Genomic DNA, 14,794 nt, shown 5'->3' on the forward strand with positions numbered 1-14,794 from the left:
GGGTCACCAGATTTAGGAAAACATAACATGTAAAATGTATAAACGACTAAATGTACAAAGCAGTCAAGCATTCACTTGGACAATCTTTGATCCTATAATCTTTGATTAAGAACTATGGACAATAAAGTTAAAGGTTAATTAAGGAGTAAAACAGCCTCATATTTGTAAAATATTAAATTACCTGCTTAAAAATTCTGTAATTAAGAAAATAATCTAATAATGGTTCCTGGCCAGAGGCAGATGCAGACTTCTAAGCTAAGTTCAGTTTTTTAAGCTAGGGAAATATCTCACCTAACTCACATGCCTAAGTGAGAAAAGGTTTCAAATAATAATGTACTCCCAAGGTGAAAAGGGACTCCAATCTCTTTTAGTGCTGCTACAGACCTCTCAGAGATGACTGCTACAAAAATAAAACCAATCCTATAAAACCAATGTCCAATTTACTTAGACTTGCTGAGGGAATTCCCTCAGAGCTTATGCAGCATATGCATGTTACAGGTTCCTTCATCACTCCAGTCTATGTGGATGAGAAAATATGGGCAGACAAGTTACAATGACCTCAGATTTCATTTTTTTTTCTCAAACTTCTCATTGAAAATAAAAACAAAGGAAAGGGGAACAAAAATATCAGTCTGGATTAAGTTTCTTGCTGTTGGTTTCCATAGAGCTTGAGAGAAAAAATCAACCCAAGCAATATTACCCATATAATCTGTTTATAAAACAAACCACAGACTTTTATACACTCTGACAGACAGTTCCACTACAAAAGAATTGTAATTTTGTGCCTAGTAAAACTGGATTAATCTTGCCATGTCACACGCACAATCCTAAATTATTTCCAACTTTCTCTGTCTCAGAAATAATCCAAAATCCATAATAGAAACTGCACTTTCCATTTTTGTAGCACCTAAACATCTCGTAGTATATTCCTAAATAAGATTCCAAGTTCATGTGTATGAATAGTTCACCTTTAGTTTTGCAAGGGCAAACAGAGAAATGGAGTAATTTATTTAGCTGACATGGTGAGGGCATTGACTTTGCTGAAAATAGAGTCCAGATCTCCTGGTTCACAGCCCTGTGCTGGAGAGAGCACAGTTCCCTTCACAAGTAACCTCCCAAGAAGCCCATAAAATTCCTAAGTGGCAGCTCTATATATAATGCTGATCCAACATTTGCTGTGGGTAATGTTTTACAGTAGATCTGTTGCAAATCATTTCTTTTAAAGCATTCCTCTGTCTCTACCTAATGATTTATTCAGTCTTTGTCGCCTAGTGTGAATCTTCCTTCGAAAAAACAATATGCAAATCGATAAAAATGCAACTTCAGGGGTTTTCTTTTCTTTCCTTTTTTATTTTTAATTTTATTTCAGTTTATTCAAATCATAAATCTTTACGTTGTGGGAATGAACATTAGGAAACCTGAAGCAAACACTTTCTAAGCTAATTTATTTTAGCCTACAAATGCTGCATTTTCTCTCCCCTTCCGAATTTTCCATAAAAATGGAAATGGCGAAAGGAAAAGATGCCAATTAGGTTTTTAAGGCAGTGTTTGGAAATGGAGAAGAAAATGGCATCCCTCTGGTTACAGTGTTTTAAGGACATTTTCCAATCTTTTAATTGATTCATGTTAGTGTACCTGCCTATAGCCCACAATGAGACAGAGGATTTCCAACAAAAAATTATTTTTAAAAGGCCAAAAAGGAAATAAACATTGCCGCAGTAAACAGACAACACAAAATATCCCTGTCCTAAAGCAGAGGGCTTGAAAGAAGTAGGGTTTTTTGGGACATGAAAGAATACAGGGCAAATGTTAGAACTGAACTCCAACCACACAGAGGTAGAATTGATTTAATTAATGTTAGTTCTCCAAAAGCCAAGAGTCAAGTTTGAAACTAAGCACCATAGCCTGTATATCAAAGGGGAAATGGTGATTAGCAATCCTAAATAGCTTTCTGGGAAAAGGAAGGTTGGGAGATTGAAGGAGAGAAGATTAAGATTAGTTATAGGGAGAAATTCTTTACTGTGAGCGTGGCGAGGCACTGGCACAGGTTACCCAGAGAAGTTGTGGACTATCAATCCCTGGAAGTGTTCAAGACCAAGGGTAGATGGGGCTTGGAGAAACTGATCCAGTGGAAAATGTCCCTGCCCAGGGCAAGGGGTTGGAACTGGATGATCTTTAAGGTCCCTTCCAACTCAAGTCCATTTCAATGACTCACTAGGACATCCTTGAGTAACTTTCAACAACTTTCAGGTTTGAACTTCTCTTTTAGTGGAAATAGAGGTAATATTTCAAGGTGTGAAAGAATTCAAGTTTTCCATTTGAATATCAGTGATTTATCTATGCTTTAGCTCTGGCCAGTTGCTCCTTTTCCATAAAATATAAATTATCTCATGTCATATGACTTAGAAAGATAATCCTTGATTATGTGGGATCAGACACTTCAGCAATGGAGATTGTGGCATTAAACTAAGAGGAGCTGCAGTAAAAGCTATGCAAATAAACTCTATAAAACAGTTCACACTGGATTGTCCACACATCCCTGGAGACCAAAACTAGGAAAACCTCTTTCCCTTCCCTCAGTCAGCCATGAAAATGCACCTTGTAACAAGGCTGGTACATACAGAAAAGTAACTTGCCCTAAGCCTACATCTCTCAAGCAGACAATAACAGTGCTGAAAAAGGAGAGTTTGCTGGATTAACACTCATAATAAGGTGATGTGCCCCATACTTCTTTTTTCTTTGATCTCACTGTATTTTCATGTCTCTCTTTCTGCATGTTCATGCTCTGTTGGTTTCTTGCTCATTGATGGCTGTCCTCTAAAAAGAATTCCTCTCACTTGCCTGCATCTTTCAGAAAAAAATCAAAAGGAGAGGAAGAAAAGGCTGACTAACAAGAAGCTGGCTGAGTTTCTCAGAGCACCTTAGGCTTTAAATATAACTCATCAAAGGCAATGCACTGATCAACATCAGAACTGGGTTAGTAGTGCTCCCAAGCTCCTGTGTCTGTGTTTTGGATGTAGCCCAATTCTGTGGGGTTTAGAGACAGAGCCAACTAGTCCCATCTCACCTAAACCTTCCTTTAGGTGGTCTAGAATCCCCTGTACCTGGGTAAGAGATGAGCTGACCTGAAGACCAAGAGAAAAGGCTCTATGGACATGGCATATCACAAACACACACGTCACAGAATTTAGACTCAGTCATTGTGATTAAAGTAAACATCACTTTTAGACAATTACTCTTATTCTGGACTCCAGCATTCCCAAGGCAGTGCTGCTCTTGAAGATGACACTGGTGAAGAAATAGCAATTTAATAACTACGATAGATTATTATTATTATTATTATCTTAATTTTAAAAGGAAAGATTTCATGCTTCAGGCAATCCTTTTTGCTCAGGGGAAGTTTAAAATCCCTGGGATTGCTCCTGACTTCTCCTATTTTCTTCTCAAGTTACCATGATCTCTTCTTTTCAGTTTTAATCACAGTTTCTCTAAAGACTGATTTCATACAGAGCCTGGGACAATTGACTTCTCATAATTTCCTTCTAGGAATAAGCAACCAAAAGGCTTTCGCAAATAATTTGTTGAATGGGCTTCCATCTCATCCTGCACAGGGTCTCAAGTGTTGAATTACAGATTTTTACCTGCAGTCATTGATTTTACCCCTTTTTTTGAAGAGATAGTGTCCTAGATTTTGTTTAATCTTGGCCTTGCTAAGCAGTTCACTTGATGTTGCTATGCCTTGGTTTACACATTTTAAATTTAGGGATGATAATAATGATAATCATTATTATCTTTATCTCCTGGGAAAACCAGAAAATTAATTAATGAATGTACTTGCAACTGCCCTCTGAGAGGGAAGAAGAAGTCTGCTGGTTCTGACTACATAGTTAGAGAGGCCCCAGGAAGTCAGAGCTTAATTTTTCAAGTGGTAGCCAGCTCTTAATATGAGGATTTCATAGAGCTTGGTTTTAAAATATGTATTTTGGACACCTGTCTTTTCAAAAGAGCCTGCCAAAGAATTTTTAGCAGAAAAACAATGAGAAATCGCTGTCAAATGAACCTGTATGTCATTAAAAAGAGAGGAAATTTAATGCTATGACTCATACATGGAGCTGAAATAGTCTGTCACGGCAGCCCAGGGCAAGTGTCTCTTATTCCTGGCAGCACAGAGCCCAGCTGATTGATCCTAAAGCCTTCTGAATTCAGCAGAAAGACTCCCAAGCTACCTCAGACTAATTAGTTCTTCCCTTGGTCTGAATATTGTCAGTAACAAGAGGCTTTGAATTACAGGATTTAGAATTGCAGGCAGGGATAGTGAAATACTGAATTTTCCCGACCCACCTGAAACATCCTGACATCCTTCAGCAACGTTGACTACAGCTACAGAAAGGTGTTGCATAAATTATAAGTTTATCAAAGGTGAGAGCAGTACAGGATGTGACTCTTTGTGTTAATGTCACAGCAGGGAAAGCTGCCAGAATGATGGGAATTATGCTAATATATGGGAAAATTTCAGGATTTTCCTTACTCTAAAAGTTTCTGAGTGCCTGAAGGGAGCCTGAAAACTCTTTGTGAGAAGCCTGCCAGAAAACCAACTCCCAGAGCATTGTTTTGGGTCTCTGATGCCTTCAGTGCAATCTGTGTCTTTCTCTGGCCCCTGTTGCAATGCCAAAGCCATGGCCAAGGCTCAGGCACGAGGCTGCAAAATCCCAGAGTGCATAAAACACTCAACTGCAGCTTAACATCATGGGCTTCCTGCTGGAAACAAGGCAATTCAGCCACCTTGTGCCTCAGGCCCCTCACATCCTGGTCTGTCTCTTTATCCCTTTGCCTTCTCCGCCTTGGTCACTGTCATGTAGAGACAATGACCATTTCTTATTTCTGTTTGGTAGCTGCTACATTTCCTCTTCCCCACAGGATTGTTTGCATGAAGCCAACGGACCCACAAACTGATTTTGCTTTATTTTTATTCATGCAAGAAAACATGGGAGGGGATAAGTGTTTGAAGCAGGTTTGATGTATCACAAGGTCAAGGATCCTCACCACAGCTTTTGAAGGCAGCAGGGTTTTGTTTTGCAGAAGGTGCTCCCTGTCTTGCATCTCTGCTTTGTTATTGTCAGGTGATAATGTTACCTTGCATTTTTACCAACTTTTATACAATCTGTGGGCTGAATTCCCAGCAGTGAAAAACATGCACCTCAACTAAAGTCAGGATAATAAAGGCAATGCACATTAGATAAACATCTACTTTATTAGACATTATTTAGTATCGACTTTTTGTTATCACTTTGCAATCTACCATTATTAATATTATTTATTATCAGACTTGTTTCCTCAGACATTATGAATCCTCCTTACACAAATGGATTTGGACATACATTGCACCCCCAAGGCAGCAAGATGAAAATATGAAGAAGCTTAGATGATATTTTCAAGGCACCTAATTAGTTCACATCCAAAAAGCTGTGATATAATGGATCTGTTGTGTATCTTTGACTGATAGAAAGGCAGTGGCAGACTGGGGATAACGACCAGGACCCATCTGGTGCGCAGGGAGGTGGCAGCAGGCTGGAGATACCTCGTGATGGAGCGACTGTCAGAGGTTTTAGTGATGCAAAAGCTCATCTTACATCAGTGTCTGATGTGGGGTTCAGGTGCACAAATCCCTCATGGAAAGCATGAAATTTGACCTGCCAAACCTCACTTGTCAAAACCTTATTTTCAGGAGTTTTCTCTGGCTGTAACTCAAGGCACGAGGATGAATTGTGGCACCAGCTTTTGTATCTGGCTTGGATGTGATGGATTTGGGCAGGGGGATAGGAGGGAGATGTTTGCAAATCAAGACTTTCTGCACATTTCTCAACAAGCACTAAGGGCTGGAAGGAGTCTCTAAGCAGGTGCTGCTGTCTCCACTCTATCACTCTGCCCTCTGGAGAGTAGGAGATCATCACTTTCAAGCTGCTGGGCTAATTTTCCATGGATTGGAAGGGGGGAACACTTTCTCTGTGCCTACAGCCAAGAAGCAATGGCTGCCCACTGAGGTATGGCCTAATTTTCCACCCTGCTACCTGTCTCAATCACTCAGACATCATGGATACATGGAAATACTGCCATGGCGTTAGAACATGATGGATGCCATGGTTCGTGAGTCTTCATTTTCATGGGTAATGAGCAGAAGAGGGCTCTACATAATTCTGCCTCCCTAGAACAACGGTGAGGAGCTGAGACATGCCTAAATAATGTTCTTTCATAATGCTGTTATTTAGCAGGAATCGATGTTCACACCTGTTTATTTCTCTTTCAGACACAAATGAACACAGTATGTGCAATTAATATAGTTAAACTGAAAAATAGCCCAGTATTGATTAGCCAGCTTTCCATTACACTGCACAGCATCAGTCAATCTCTCCCAGACACCAGGAGAAACCTAATGGGCTTTTATTCATCACAGCCTAAGAAATCCCCATGGAAAACTTTTTCAACCCAAACTAGTAAATCTCAGGAATTTTGTTTCATTCCACTAACGAATATCTTCACTACCTGGACTATAAGTGAGAGTCACATCCCAAATGTTAGTGGCATTTTTCAGAAGTGTTTGGTTCCCAGCAACCTGGCAGCATTGCTGGAATTTTGGCCTCATCTGATGGGTTTTGAGGTGTGTTGTATATAAAACCCAGGTTTATTTCCAGTTTCATTTTCCCAGGTCTAATTCCAGTCTCATTTTCTGTTCAAGCTCTTAGAACCCAAGCTCTCTGCTTTTCATCTCTCTGTGATCTAAATCCCCAGACTGAAATGCTCAGGTCAGAGACAGGGCTGAGTTGGCTCCAGATGGAAAGTGAGACAAATTACAGCACAGATGTATCTGAAAAGCTGCTCTGAGTTCTCTCTCATCTCTGACCTGCTGCTGGCTTTGCTTGTTTGGACGTCAGCATTGGGCATAATTACAGCTGCCATCCTACAGCAGTTTCATGAGGGAAAAGAAGGCTTTGGGAAGGAATTGTTGTGCATACCTGCTGATTGCTGTCTTGCAGGAGAGCTCAGTCCAAATGACAAGTGACAAAATGCCAAAGGTTTCAAAGGACATAATAGAATTCTAGTTTCACAACAGAAACAGATGTAGTCACTTAGGGTGAAAATATCACAAAATTTTTCATAGAGTATCCTGAATTGGAAGGGACTCAGAGGGATCAATGAGTCTGATGCCTGGTACCAAACAACTGGAAAGTTAAATGCTGTATCCAAAACCATTACCCAAAGACTTCTTGAACATTGACAGGCTGGAAGTCATGACTATGGAGCTTGTTCCAGTGCTTGACCAAGCTCTTAGTGAAGACTTTTGTCTTAATATTCAATCTGAACTTCCCCTGACACATCTTTTAGCCATTCCCTCACTGAAGCCATTCTCTCATGCTATCACTGAAGAAGTTAGCACCTTTCCCTCCTGCCTCTTATAAGAAAGTTCAATTCAGCAATAAGTTCACCCTTCTAGTTATTTTAATGTTTTTTTATTGCTGCTATAATAACTAACTTTTAGTGAATTTGCAAAAAAAATATTTTCTTAAAATCACTTATAAAAACAAGAGTAAAACCCTGAATATAAGTTGTTTTCAGTGAAAAATAAATCAAATAGCCATGTTTTTCAAGATTTTTTTGCGCATTTAGGCTCATGGATTCTAAGAGCCTATGCCTAAAGACAAATACTATTCATCTTTAGGGATAATATTAAAAATATTAAAAAATGCAGGGTATTTTGAGTTTCAGTTTCTATTTTGCCATGTGATGATCTATATTTAAGACATTTTTAGAGGCATACAACCTCTAGTGGAAAATGTTCAGGGATCCTCAAAACAAAATGGGTTAAAAAACAGTGCAAACAACATAGGAAGTATGCCTTGAAGTGATATACAGTAATTCCACTACTACATAGAAGGCCTCTGTGGATTTAAGAAATCCCATAAATGTACTTCAACACATTACAAAGAAACTAAAATGTAAAGACCTAGTTCAAACTCCCCATGCTCATGCTGGAATTTACTAGCTAAGTGAGTGGTTTGGTGAAGATTTATGATCTCAATATTGTCTGGAATTCATGGTTTCCCATAGATTTTGTTACTCTGTGTTCCTCAGATGCTACACTTCCATTTCTAGAATGATGAAAGCCCTTTATTTCTGTTTGCTCAAAAACAGATGTGGAGAGGGAAAGCTGCCTGGATTTATAAAACAATAATTATGGAGGACAAAATTTACTTTTCCTAAATACATGGATGGAAAGGATGAAATGAGCACGTGCCACAGGGTCTTGTGAAGCTTCACCTGAAGAATCAGCCCAGTTGGTTTGCTCAGTGTCCCACATGGTATCAAGTGTAAACAGTGGGGTGGAGTTGAAGCTGGAAAGAAGATTTGGGTAAATATGATCCCTCAGCATCTCTCTCATATTCAGGCATCCAAGTGCCAGAAACCAGCATAAATTTATGAGGCTGCCAAAGAGACAACATAGCACTTATTTTCCATCTTAGATCAGCCAGAATGCATGCATTGTCAGCATGGTGCCATGTTCTTTCTCCTGCCCCATGAACATGGGGATAAGGTTACAGGTCATCAGATGCCCCATGGGATCTCTGCATGGGAGTTGTATGGCACAGAGTGGGAAGGAGGAAGAAACTCTGCTGTTTCTCTGGGGTCACACCTTCTAGCCGTTCTTTATGACCAAGATATAAAGTCTCTTCCATGACATAGGATCACAGAATTGTTTGGGTTGTCAGGGACCTTAAATATCCTTAAACCCCCTGCCATGGGCAGGGACACTTTCCACTATCCCAGGCTGCTCCAAGCTCTGTCCAATCTGGGCTTGAACACTTCCAGGGACTGGCCATCCCCAACTTCTCTGGAAAATTTGTGCCAGGGCTTCACCACCCTCATGAATTTCTTCCTAATACCTAATCTAAACCTACTTTCTTTCAGTTTGAAGCCATTTCCCCTTGTCCTGTAACTTCAGGCTCCTTAAATAGTCTCTCTCCATCATTCTTGTAGGCTCCCTTCAGGTACTTAAGGGCTGCAATCAGGTTACCCCAAAGCCTTCTCTTTTCCAGGCTGAGCAATCCCAGTTCTCTCAGCCCTTCCTTGTAGGAGAGGTGCTCCATCCAACAGCTCCATGTCCTCCCAGTGCACGTCACAGCCAAGGAAGCTGAAGAGGCTGATGAGGGTCAAGCCCTTTCAAAAAATCCAAGACAAAGAGATGCAGCTTTAGTTTATGAGATTTCACAGCACAAAAAGTACAAGGCAATGAGACAACAAGGCCTCAACAATATCTCACCAACAGACATTGCAAACTCATCAGTCCTGCTTCTGCCACTCACCCAAAGGAATAGGAACCATTATTCCTAATTACACAAGAGCTGAAACACAGTTAATCAATTTACTTTGAGATACAGGGCTTGTTCCTGGGTGCAGAGAATTAATTTTCTTACAGTAATGCCTGGGAAAGTAGAAGATTGGTTCTGGTTGATTTACGGCGTCAGCATTTTTTTATTATTATTTCACAAACAACATCCATTTAATCACAAGGCATCTAGAAATTGAATACAAAAGGAAACCTTTCATTATTCATAGATAGTATCTTCCCCAATCACAGATCTGTTTGGTTAATAATAACGATCATAAAAAAAACCTGCTCAGGACACCCTCATAGAGTATCTTATTTCTTTCTTTTCTATTTTAATACCTAAATGGACGCTGAAGATGAGCTAAAATTCTCCTCCACTGCTCTTAGCTGGAGGATAGAAGTAAACTTTTTTTTCAGAGTATCTTTGCTTCAACATGTGGCAGTTTGATTTTGTGTATTGAAAGAAAGTATTACAAGAGTGAAAAAGTTTCTGGTCTCTGCAGTGCAACCACTGCTCATGGTCTTGTTGCTGCTGCTTATGCACAACCTGTGCCAAGGCTGACCTAGGCCCTCCACAGGAATAATTAAGTATTTTATGTAAAATACTGACACATGTCAATCTGAATTTTCATAAATTTTCAATATCTTGTTGTCAAAGCCTGAAAGTGTGAAAGGGAAAAATTATTTAATTATTCTGCAGTTTCTGGCAGGAGTCACTGATGGCTCTAGATTATTTGTCTAAGCCAAGACTTTCCAGAAAAAAAGAAAAATTATAAAGAATTATTCTACATAAAAATTCTACCTCTAGGGAAGTAAAATAAGAGCTAAAAAGATGTTTTTGGTTTCCAGGACATAGAGAATTATCTTCAAATGCTAATGATGACTAGTTTCTCCATGCACATAATGCATATAGGAAGCCTCAACTTTCTGCTTGGGATGCTGGAAAAGTTGATTTGCTAATGTTTGTAAGGTAATTTAAAATCTTCAGCCATAAGAAGAGTAAAATGTAGCAATTACTTTTTAACGAACTAGAAATAACGAGCAGCAGGTCTCAATGATTTTTTCTTTTCCTCCAAGAATGTTTCCCATTAAGTTATGTATTTAATCCCCTCTATATACCTACCTAAATCTGTTTTTCTTAACATCCACATCACCATCCTATCTTGGCACTGATGCAGAGACCAGAGTTTGCTTGTTTCTTTCCCTGACAACTTCTTTAGCTCATTAGTATTGATTTAGAAAGTATTGAAGATAAATTAAGAAGTGGAGTCGGCAAGCAATAAGGTGCCTCTAAGGGTTTCAGGCCATGAGATGAACTACCTGCAGGGAAGAGGTTGGAGCAGGGATGTTTCATGAGCTCCTTTTGCAGGAACTGCTAAATTTCCCCAGGTATCTTCTGTAAAAGGCAGAATTTATCCACTGCAAGCAGAAACAGCTCAGTGAGCTGGTCCATTTGAGGCACAGCCCACCTGAACCCTGATTTCACTGACCACCGACACTGCTCATACAGATTCAGTAAGATCAGAGACTTGTGAGCTTTGCCCTTTGAGCATTACAGATGGGCTTAAAGCAGCATTCAGTGCACAATTTCTGCAATAGTAATAAGTTCAAAGCATGAAATTATTTTCTGTGGTGAATTTATAGAGCGCTATTGATTCCATGTGTATTCTAAAGTCTATTCTTAATTCCTAAGGACTCCTTAATTCTCTTGCTTCATGGCAACCTTCCTAAGGAGAGAGACAGTGCCAGGTTTTGCAGCAACTTAGTGAGGAAAAACAAGAATTAACCTGACCAAGAATTAACCTGAACCTTAACCTTAACACAGTGCTTTACATCACCAGCTTCTTAGAAAAGGCTTAAAACCAAGTTTTTGTGTGTGCTGTGTATACCTGCGGTGCTATAACAAGAAATAAAGGTTGTAATAACAGTAATTAAGGATTGTAAGTAATTGATATAACTGCAATTTTTTGGTAACAGCAGTTCCTATTCACTGCAGAAACTTTTCCAAGACAATTAAGTTTATATAAGACCAGAATCTGATGGGTGGAAATGTTATTCTGATTCAAATACTGTTCTTATCCACAAATATCCTATGTCTGTACCATCAAGAAAACAAATGACCACTGTGCAGGGTGACATTGAAGAGATATGTATATGCTAGGCAAAAAAAATACATCTTATTCTTGCACTGATGGGTATAAAAATATAGATCTACTATTCTGAGAAGGTTGCTTTAGATATTGTAATAATTTAAAAACTTCAGTCCAACTCTACTGAGAGCTCTGCAGTTGTACTTGCCTCATGTTAGAAAAGTGTTCCACTTCATCTGTTGATACACGGCACAAGGACACTTTACTTGACAAAAACCATAAGTGGTTGTGACTGAATTTTTCTGCAATTTAGTCAGCTCTGTGTAGTTTCCTTTGTATCCATTACTTTTTGAGTGCACCTGAAAACTCAGCACGGTTTGCTTCCACACTGTGAGCAAAAATGCTTTCTCCAGACAACCTTGGAGAATCACAGATACACAGAGTGGGTCAGGCTGGAAGGGACCACAGTGGGGTCCTCGAGTGCCACCTCCCTGCTCCAGCAGGGCCATCCCAGAGCACAGGCACAGGATTTTGTCCAGATGGCTCTGGAATATCTGCAGGGAGGGAGACACCACACTCTATCCAGACAATCAGTTCAGTGCACACTAAAGAAGTTCTTCCCCAGGTCCCAGTGGAACTTCCTGGGCATCGGTTCCTGCCCGTTCCTCTGGTGTCATTGCTGGGCACACGAAGCAGAGCCTGGTCCATGCTCTGACCCCTCCCTGCAGACACTGACAGACAGGGATGAGGTCTCCTCTCAGTTTTCTCTTCTCAAGGATCAACAGGCCCAGCTCCCTCAGTCTTTCCTTGTAAGAGAGATGTTCCAGTCCCTTCTTCATCGTCACAGTCCTACTCTGGACCTGCTCCAGGAGCTCCACACCTCCCTTCTCCTGAGGAAACCAGAATTGGACCCAGCACTCCAGATGTGCCTCACCAGGACTGAGCAGAGGGGCAGGACTGTCGCTATTGGACACAAAATGAGTACACAGAAGTTTTCTAAGTTCGAAAGAGAAAAATAATCAGTTTTATTCAAACATCTGGTATTTATAGAATTCCAAAGATGACCATGGATTGGAGGATGGAATTACCACCTCTCCAACCACACCGGTTCAAAGATCAATCAATCATTTCCTTCCACCCACAGAGAAATATGTAAACTATTATATTTATACATGAAATTGTGTGGGAACTGACTCAAATATATAAACATTATCAGAAGGCTGAAGAAGTTTTCTGAGAACTTTAAAACTTTCAAAAGAACTATAAAAGAAAACTTAATTTTAAAAATCAGGGCAACATCTCATCCTTTTTCTGTTAAAAAAGAAAAGAGAAATAAAGAATAGGAACAATATCGAAAGGGAAAATTTAACACAGGATCACCTCCCTCAAACTGCTGGCCATGCTTTTCCCAATGCAGCTCAGGATCCCACTGGCTTCCTGGCCCCCGGGTCACATTGCTGATCTTGGGCAGCTTGTTGCCCACCAGGACCACCAGGTCCTTCCCATGGAGCAGTCTCCAGCAGCTTGTGCAGGTGCAGGGCATTATCAGGTGTAAAAACCTTTAGGGAAGACTAAAAGAAAATTGGAGACCACTCTTGCCCTTAGGCGTTCATGGACAAGCTGTGCTCTTCGGGGCACTCTGTAAGTGGCTTGGAGGCTATTCATGAAAGCAGGAAGTCTGTCTGGGGTAAACCAGGCTATTTTTTAATACAAATAAAGGAAATTTGACATTGATTTGATATAGCAAGGTCATCTGCAACCACTCCTCAGGTGACAGTAAGGTCAGGGAATGTGTGCAACCTGGAGCTGGACCTGCTTCCTCATCTGCCTCCTAAACAAGTCTGGACAACACAATCTTACCTAGATTTTGTGAAAGAGACAGAAAATAACATTTTTTTTCCTTCCCTTTTGTTGGGATTTGGGAGAATGACTACTGAAAGGAGGGAGAGGGAACACACTGCTAGAAGGATCTAGTAATAAATATGTTGATTGGATGAAGGAGTTCCTAAGATAGCGTGTGTTAGATGCATTTTAGTTTTGTGCAGCAAAATCAGCAAAGTTTAAAAGGCAATTTTCAGTGTAATTTCCTTTCTACAGCCTTTCTTCTTTGAATTTTTTTTTTTTTAATGCTTCCTAAACTACCTGATTTGAAACATTGGCAAGAAATTCCAAATGCATCAAATGACATATATTTCCATAATAAATGGGATTCTTCTTTCTCATGGTATAGATATAAGCATTGTGAGACTTTTCCTTTCTGGATTTAGCAGTGGGTTTTGGGGAAAAAAAAGGAAAGGAAAAATCAGCAAGTGTAGTCACAGCCTTAGATTTAACTGCAGGCAGAGCTCTGCTGTCTCTGGGGGTATTAAGTAGGATTACCTGTTTTTCAAAGGACTTGAGCGGAATTTTTTAATGTGCCCTTAAGAAAGCTCCATAGGTGTTGGTACTGTAACCACAGGGCTCCTGCAATGGTGATTTCTGGATTTAATGCAATATACAGGTAAAGAATCTTCCCAGAGCCACAACTGAAAGCAAAGAAGCAATTATTTTATTTAATCACTCCATGTGCTAATTCAGCATCCTTCTGAAGGCTGTAGGAAGGCTGATTCAGTGGTTAAAATGACATGTAGGTGCTCCAGAGAATGGGATTTTCCTGCACCCCAAAATTCCGTGTCCTTGGGCAAGTCATTCAGGAGAGTTCAAGCTTTCACTTTCAGGCATCGGAACAGGGAGGTGGTGATCACCATCCCTGTGATTTAGTGTGAACACGGTGCTGCTGGAATGGTGGAACCTGATGATCTTGGAGTCTTTTCCAGCCTTAATAATTCCATGCCTGTTATGCAAGTATCTATGGGAATAAATCACACAGGACTCCATTTTCCTCATGGTGGAAAAAGGCTTATTCTGTATTCACATAACTCCTTTTCATACAGTTTTACAGACCTCACGTGGGACTCAGTTGGTTTGTGGTTTTCTTGCCAATTACTTTTATTGGTAAGTAACAAATTGTTATCCTGTATTCATTGGTCACTCAAACTCTTGCTGTGTATGTGCAGGGAAGTTGTTTGTGAAAGATAGTTTTCTTTTTTCTATCTAACTGTGTAAAAACAGTTTATACAGGTGCAAGTTGGTTTTTTACCCAGGAATAGATTGTTATACCAACGAATTGCTCACAGCAGGATTGCTTTCACATGGGAACTTGCAAAATGCTAGCTTTGACCAGGCCATCCACTGATTCCAGGAGAGCAGGCCTGATTTTATGAAGCCTTTCTTTATGTTTTTTCTACCTTACTGCAACAATTATCCTCATTAGTTTCTGTGT

Source organism: Anomalospiza imberbis, chromosome 1 (genome assembly GCF_031753505.1).
Source record: "Anomalospiza imberbis isolate Cuckoo-Finch-1a 21T00152 chromosome 1, ASM3175350v1, whole genome shotgun sequence".
In the NCBI taxonomy this organism is placed as follows: domain Eukaryota; kingdom Metazoa; phylum Chordata; class Aves; order Passeriformes; family Viduidae; genus Anomalospiza; species Anomalospiza imberbis.